Source organism: Eucalyptus grandis, chromosome 4 (genome assembly GCF_016545825.1).
Source record: "Eucalyptus grandis isolate ANBG69807.140 chromosome 4, ASM1654582v1, whole genome shotgun sequence".
Taxonomy (NCBI): domain Eukaryota; kingdom Viridiplantae; phylum Streptophyta; class Magnoliopsida; order Myrtales; family Myrtaceae; genus Eucalyptus; species Eucalyptus grandis.
The window spans coordinates 18060868-18069320 of record NC_052615.1 but is presented as its reverse complement, the minus strand read 5'-3'; positions in this window follow the sequence as shown (position 1 = coordinate 18069320).

Here is an 8453-nt window from a genome sequence, read left to right as displayed (position 1 = left end):
GCGGTAGCGGAGGTCTCGGGCAGAAGGCCCCGGGAAATGTGAATGTTTTTGTCCTTTTCTTCCTTTTTTCTGATTTTGTCTTCTCAAGATGTATTCAATTATTGCATTATAGATAGACGCTTTCGTACTTCCGTTTCTTTCTACAATAAATGTTTTCTTATTACTTTATGAAAATCTATGTTCTTCGAATTTTTTTTAATAACTTGTAGAACAATGTGAATACAAATTTAAATCCACAAGTAATGATAGCCAAGGGATGATATTTCTATTTGAGAGAGTAATTTCTTCTAGAAATAATTTTTTATTTATATTCTCTAGAATAATTTTTAGTAAAAACGTGTATGATAACTATATAAAATTTACATTATCAAAATAAAAAATAAAAAAAAGGAATGCACTTGATACGATCCATAATTTTTTTTGCAAAGTATAATTTCTCTTAATTTTTAAATATTTTTTCTTTTCTTCTTTGTCCTTGTCGCTGTTTGCCTGCCGCTATCGCCCGCCACTCACTGCCCACCGATGATAGCCGATGATAGAAGAAATGATTTATCTCTAAAAACTATTTTCATAAAAAGGTGATCAACCGTTTGGTTATTATATTGGTTTGGATACGACAAAGTATGTGTTAAAATTATAGAATTCTTCTCATGCCGAAATTGATCTATAAGGCCACCTTCTTCATCGTGTGATGGAGACTGCCTTGATATGTGTGGACGGCGCTATTACACGCATCGGTATGGACTGATTAGTCCAAGTGAAAGTTGGATTGTCTTTTCACTTGGACTGTCTTTGCATTGTCTAGAAAAATTATGAATTTGGCTCCTGATGTAGAGATGAAACTAAGAACTCATTCAATTTTCCGATGTGACAACTGCAGGAGATCCTATCAGTAACGTGGTGCTTGGATTGGACCTCTCTCTGTCATTCATTAAATGGAGTAGTAATAAGAAACCAATCCAAGATGAGATTCGCATCATATCACGACGAAGACCATAAAGTGGATGGGAATGGTGTCCTCTAAAGCTGAGGAACGCCTTCTACTCTGTCTTCCTGGCAACTTCCTGCGTCTAAGATAGCCATATATAATCGCTTTGCTTGGTCGATCAGTCGCTCTCTCACTTCCAACATCATGTGTGAAAAGGAGAAGAATGGCTCTCTTTCTTTTCTAAAAGTCGAAATTATTGTACTACTCCTTGGAAGACCGAAAAGCAAAGTCTTGTAGTCGATGAGGACGACCACATTGCTATATGGCCGACAAAGAAACGTGAAGTCTGCTGTAAAAAGCCCCAAATGATGCTGATTGCTCTGCTCGGGCAATGACTTTTTCCTCGACAGTACTCAATTAATTAGGGCGCGTTAAGATAACGTTATTTTTCAAAATTATTTCCCAAAACAGAAATTTATTTATAGAAATAATTTTTGAATAGAAAAACGCATTGAGTAACCGCATAAAATTTATGTTCATGAAATAGAAAAAAATAAAATAAATATGTTTAGTAAATTTATATAAATTTTTTTATAATTTTTTTTTTATAATTTTTTTATTTCATTTTCCTTTTTCTTTTCTTTTCAGTTGGTCGTCAGCTACCGCCGTGGCTGATGACCGGCGACCGGCCGGGTGACATCCGGCAAGCTCCCCTGGCCTCGCCTTGGCTTGGCGAGGCTCCGTAGCTCGCCGGAGGCCAACTTAGCCCCGGCGAGGCTCGGCCTTGCCCAAGTGACACGAGGTCGGCCTCACCTTGGCTTCGCGAGGCCCGGCCTTGCACTAGTTGGGGAGGGCGAGCCTTGCCATGGCCGCATGAGGCTCGACCTCGCTTGGGTTGGGCCGGGCCAGGCCGAGCCTCGCGCAGCCATGGCGAGGCTCGGGCCGACGAGCCCGGCCGTGGCTCGGCCTCTCTAGGGGTTGGCGACGCTCCAAATGAGGTTGCCACCCCTCGTCTAGCCGGTTGCCGGTGCCAGCCATGGCCAAGGCCGGTGATTGGCAAAAGAAGGAAGAAGAAGAAGAAAAGAAAGAAAGAAAAAAACGTTTCTTGGAAGTGTTCTTGGGAACAAATAACAAATTTTTTCTACTTATTGTTTTTGTTCCAAATCTGTTCCCGAAATAAAAATATATATATATATATATATATATATTTGTTTCTATAAACAAAATGTAAACAAACGTGTTTTCGCTTCTTTTTTTCGTCTCCGAACAAAAGAACATAAACTTTTGTTTCGGGAAACAGAAATGCAATTAAACAAATAGGGCATTAATCTCAGGAGTTTTATATTTTCTTTTTAAGGAAACTTTTATGTTTTGGTCCAGTTTGATTTTCCTTGTGTTTGAATCATCACATCGACTTTTCTTTTAATCTTTGAGAAGCAAAAAATTGAAATTAAGAAACAATTTAAATTGAGACAATTTGAGCCAATGTTTATATCTGCTTCTCAACCTATGAACATCAAGTTACAAATTGCAAATGCTCATGTTGGCATCTAAAACTGCAAGTATGAAAGTTACGGTCGCTTTTTCGCAGAAAATAATAAAACTGGAAAGAGGGATAAGCAACTATGAGGACTCCGTGTCGCCACTACTCGGTTTTAGCTTTGTCTCGAACTCGTCGGTGCCGAAGTTGCTGGCACTCTGGGCTTCACAATGATCCCCTGTTTGATCTTAATGGGCCGCCAATTATCTCAACCTTGTCACTGCTGAGTGGTTCCAAAACAATGATTAAAACCAAAACAAATAAGTTACCCAACGAAATGTAAAACTAACCTGTAATTTAAATTACCCTTGAGATATGTGTTACCTATGTTTAAATGTATAATCCATACCCCTTAACTTGTTTTGGTCATTGGTAATAGAGAGCTGGTAATTTATAACACGGATTAACACATTCATACATAATTACATGGCAACCCCGAAGGTGACATTAATTGATGCGAATTTAATGGACCTTTTTTGCAATTCATCTTTTTTTTTTCTTTTGTTGTCATAGACAAGCTTTTCATTCATAAAGAACGGATCCAATTACACGTAAAAAGGGCATCAAAGCAGATGAGCTCCCACAGTGCAAGTGTGGGGTTGGAAATCCAGTTAGGTGGGGGATAACTACGGGCCTTTGCGGCCCAATCCGCGAGCCTGTTTATTCCTCTAGGACAATGGACTATCCTCAGGTTTGGAAAGAAGGCCAAGAGAGGCTTGCCTTATGTGCCTTATGTGACAGGTGCCGAGGCTTCCCACGGGCATATCACTTCTTCCACGAGAGGGGTTTTCCAACTTGAGTAGACTGACTGAAGCTCGTAGATCAGGTCGGTTCGTTTGGAGAAGTACCTGAGGGTTTGAAGATAAGTTAGGGTTTCATCTTGTAGCGCTGAAGATACCCGTGCTTTCTGCGCAAACCCATCAATTAATTTCACGTCAAAATCACGGCATAAGCACACTATGGAACATAATCGATTGTTGATGACTTTTCTCAAACATTATCAAGGAGGCAGCAACACTTCTCAAATTGGGTAGAAAGTTGATGAAGACAACCTTGGGCAAGAGCCCTTTTATCGGTACTCCCGTGCAATGAATCTGAATGAGATGCTCACCGCCAAAGTCAACGTTTAATGATTCTCTTATTACTATAACTCAATCACTAATCCCAATTGATTGTTCAGTCAATAGAATTATGTTTATCTTAAACTTATCCGCAACCACCTCAATGACATTTGATTAATTCACCTTGGCTACCATGATGGAATCTCATTTCAACATGGTAAATAGTAAAATAACGATCCAATCGTAACTTTCATTCACAATACAATTCCATCATACTGTGAGATAGTCTCATCTTTTTTGTTTGTTTTCCAGGAGTGATGTTATTCTATTGCGGCTACCTAACTACAGAATCATCAGATAACTAATTAGACATCAACAATCAAGAAGTGTCTTCTCAAAGGCTCGTATTCAATTTAAGGTTTTCATAGTTATTGTTTTTGATAACTTAACATTAGTCATCTGATTTGTCGTGCGACATAAGATGTGGCCAAGACCAAAAGTTGGTTGGTAAATTCTACCAAGATTTGGTCTTATTCCACGAGATTTTTTACATGAACACGGACGAACATAATGGCCGGTGGATTCAAGTGTAACATTTTCTTTTTGGATGCCTATAAGGACAAAGTATGAGAACAATGTTGCTTGTCATCGAGTGCTTGAAACAAGAGAAACTGAAAGCATATTGGGCATTCTTGAGGTCTTCGCTTGTGCGTTGCGGTCAATTGAGTGTTGATCTTAAAAGTTAGCAAGATTGATCTACCGATTATACTTAAAGGGAAGGCATTTGCTTAGATGAGAGATAAAGTGTTCGAATGACTATTTGTGAACACTTAGAGGTGTAATTTATAATCGGTATACCAATTGTAACTAGTTTGCATCCTTTTAGTTTTCTTTTTAATGAAATACCTAATCTTAGAATTCCCGTAGACTTCTGCAAATTATGGAACTTCCTCCTGTACGAAAGAAGGAAAGAAAAGGGGAAAACAAAAGTAAATGAGAAAACACGAGTGGAAAATGAAATAAACTTATATGGTGGATTTTAAAATAAGTGAGACCAAATTTAATTTATGTTTGTTTGATTGTTTTTCAATTTCCCACAATCGTTACAAAGCTGTCTAGAAGTTGTTGAATTTATTATTGTCGATGGTTGTCGTCCATGGCCGCTCAGCCTGGCCAACAGCCACTGCGGTGCGGCCATGGTGATGGCTTGAAGATTTCTCTTCCTCTTTCAGAAAAGAAGATGACAAAAGGTAACCCGTAATGAAACGGAAAATTTCACATGGCATGGAAGATTATCGACAAATAAAGGGAGAAAAAGGTCTGAATTCGCAATATGTTCCAAGTATATCTACCGAACCTGGAAGTCCCTTGACAGAGACAATGGCATCCTTGTCAAAGGAGCTAGATCGATGGAAGGAATTTTAAATAATTATAAAATGGACTGAGCCTACCAAATGCTGGGATTTCTATTAGAAGAAAAAAAAACTATGTGATGTATATCGGTTTCTCGTTTCCAGTGCATCTTCCTTAACGGCCTAAGATCATTGTTGTAAAACGTCATCTTAATGACATCCTCCTCGTCAATTATTGACAATCAGAAGAGTAGAAAGAGAAAATAAGGAAAAAAAAAGAAGAAGAAGAGTAAAGTAAAACGAGAGAAAATAAGATAAGAAAAAATCAGGAAATTCATAAAACTATTCAAAACGACATCATTTTAGCAATTTTATCTATATTAGATTGTTGGCATGCTTTGGCATGCTTTCTAAGATGGTTGACAATGATTAGATTGTCATGTTAGTAATTTCATATTGAATTTATGTATAAAATGGGAAAAAGCTTTTAGAAAGCTTACTTGGATCTTATTTACTTTATGAGCACATATTTGAATCATATCTTTGAGGGAAATTTTTAATTAAGAATCCGGCGTGGGGTCATTTTCTTAAAAAAAGTCTAAAATGGATTATGTTTCAAAAAAGAGTCTAAAATGGCCAAGTTAGTCTCAAATAAGAGCCAAGGCTCATCGAAGGGCCATTTTCGGGTAATTTAAACAAGGGTAACTTAATCAAAATTTGCGATTAGATAAAAAATTAAAGAAGATCCCCAAATGATTTTTTTATTTTTCATGTTTTCTTCCTTCCTCTCCCCCGGTGCTCTCGCCTAATTCTTGGTCGCGCCATGGTCGCGCCACTCCCGGTCTTCACCGCTCGCCTGATTCTCATCACTCCTCACCCACTCCTCATGGGCTTTAGTCCACCTTTTGCCGTTCACCGTCGGCTCTTCTTCATCATCCACAATCTTTAAGTCGTCCACGAGCTTCAAGGCCGTTGTCTCATCTGCAAGCTTCACTCACTTTCAAACGAGGGCAGTGTCGTTCATATCGGTGCAATCCGTTAAAGGAAAAGCTATTTTAGCTTGTTGAAACAACACGTCGCCTAGGTATGGGCTTGTCGTGGAACATCATCCAATGGCACTGAGGCTCTCTTCCCTAACCCAAATGTCTGTTCCAATCACAGTCAAAAAGCCTGCTCCTCTCGCCGGAATCATCTTGTTGCAATGTTGTTTTCTCTGGTGGAGTAATTTCCAGCTTTGGAAGAATGCTGGTGGATTAGCAATATGGGCTTTGCCATGATTGTAGTTGGGGGAATCATTAGGAAGTTGCCGATTAGAACTGATGGGGAGGCGTTCACCCATTTGATCAAAATTCATCATGAGGATCATCACAAGCTTGTAGCTAATGGAATCTATTGGTTCATCCGTCATCCTGGATATTGAGCATTCTTCATTTGGTCGATTGGGACTCAGATAATATCGTGTAATCCCGTATTGATGTTTGCGTTCGTAACACAAGTTTGGCACTTATTTGCAGCATGGTCACCTTATGAAGAGTTTTTGCTGAGACAATTCTTCGAGCAAGATTATGAGGAATATGAGCCAACTGTCTTTTGGGGGTTCCATTTGTGAACTGGGTTCCGCATCTTAAGGTCTCAGGAAAGAGTGCAGCATCCTAGATTCAGTTCATATTGTCTGTTGGAGGCCTCAATGCAGCTACTTGGATTGGATTTAACAGCGTTAATGCATCTATTTGTTAGATGAAACTCTGTGGGCCCTCCATCTACAGATTGGACTATTTATTAGTTGAAAAGCACAATTTTACAAATTGAGAAATCATCCTCGCTCAGCATGTTTGTTTTGAAAATTTTTGTGCAGACTTAACTTTCTGCATGAAGGCTTGTCATTCTTGTCCTAGTTCTCTCCTTTGTTATGTTTGTGCTGCATTCACAACATGCTTTATACTGATTTATCAAGATGGCAAGCTGATGGAATGGTTGAGTGGTACATGTTCTAATTTCCCAAATAAAATCTTTTGTTGCTGTTCAGTGATATCTGTTAACTCTACAATATTCGAGCGGTTGTTATTTTTTGTTTTCTCTTTGTTTTCTTGCTTATTCGGAGCAAGTAGAACTATGTGGCAAGTCTATCACATTTGATCTGCTAATCACTAAAGGAAGTTCCACAATTTGCTTTGGCGTTGTTCTAAGTTTCAAGCGATTGTCATCACTTCTTTGAAAGCTCATTGGGATGCCAATCTACACTCATTGGTCGGTACACTATGCTGTATATTAATGGCATAGCCCAGGATGAACAACTAACCAGTAGACGTGTGCTGGCAACTTTGTAAATTTTACTTCGAGCTGTTCGATTGTTTCCTGTCCTAAAGCAGCAAATATTCCATTGTTCACTCAATTCAAATCAATTTTGTCTCTAGCATGCACCGAAGGGAAAACTATTTTGCATATGGAAACATATCATCTGTGATAGTAAACTATTTCGTACTTGAAGGGAAAACTGGTTCAAAAGATCAGTAATAAGTGCAACATGTCATTTATTTTGGAATATGAAGATGAAAAACTGACATTCACATGAGTCTTAACACCCTTCGTCAAATATATATATATATATAGGTCAAGTCCATGACAATTTCGTGCTAAACACTTGATGAAGAGCAACGCCCTCGGGGATGAGCTTGTCATGGGGTCGCCAACAATCTTTGATCCTGGAGCATCTGAGAACTCCTTCATCCATGCAAATAGAAATGGAAACCTCTCACCTTTAACCACTTTGAGACTGAAAATTTCCTCGAAGACCCTAAGTACATTGTCCAACCATCCAATTGTGATGTCCAGATATTCAATGGTGTCTCCGCTGAAAATTTCTTCCCTCAAAGCTCTTCCTCCAGCTTCTGCAGGTGCTCACTTCCCCTTGCAAGCGCAACTTCCTGCTCTTTGCCTTCACTTATAAAAGCAGTCGATATTGATGCGATATTTCATGACATGCCCACAGCTTGAGCCGCAAGTCTTCCGGTGACTCTGCAAAATTTATTAGACAGATAGTCTCTTTTCCATCAGAAGATATAGGAAGCCCAGAGAAGAATTCATCCCCTCCTGTAGATTACCACGAAAGAATTAATCAGAGAAGTTGATATCTGGCTTACTAACAATAAGAAAGTCAGATTACTAACTTAAGGATGCCATAAAAATCGACAAAGAAGAAGAATTTCGACCTCGTTTTCTGCGATGTCCAAAACCCGCAACTCAAGCTTTTGTCCTTACAGCTCCAAAACATTAGAAGTCATTAATCTTACTGTTAAATTCACCAATGAGCACCTCTGCCGCATGAGCAAACATTTCATAGATCACAACGAGAAAAGCCAGCCGTTGAAGTCAGGGGACAGAACAAAAGCTTTTGCTAGAGCAACGCTGGTGCGAGGCAATCCCAAATTTGCTTCGAAGTAGAAACCCCCCTCGCCAGCTTGGATCGATTTTTCGGAGAAGGACGTTAGGGGGAATGGAAATTCCTTTCTTTTGGGATTGCAGTGGTATGAATAGACCGAGGAGCATCGAAGAGAGGATCGGAACTCGGGTCT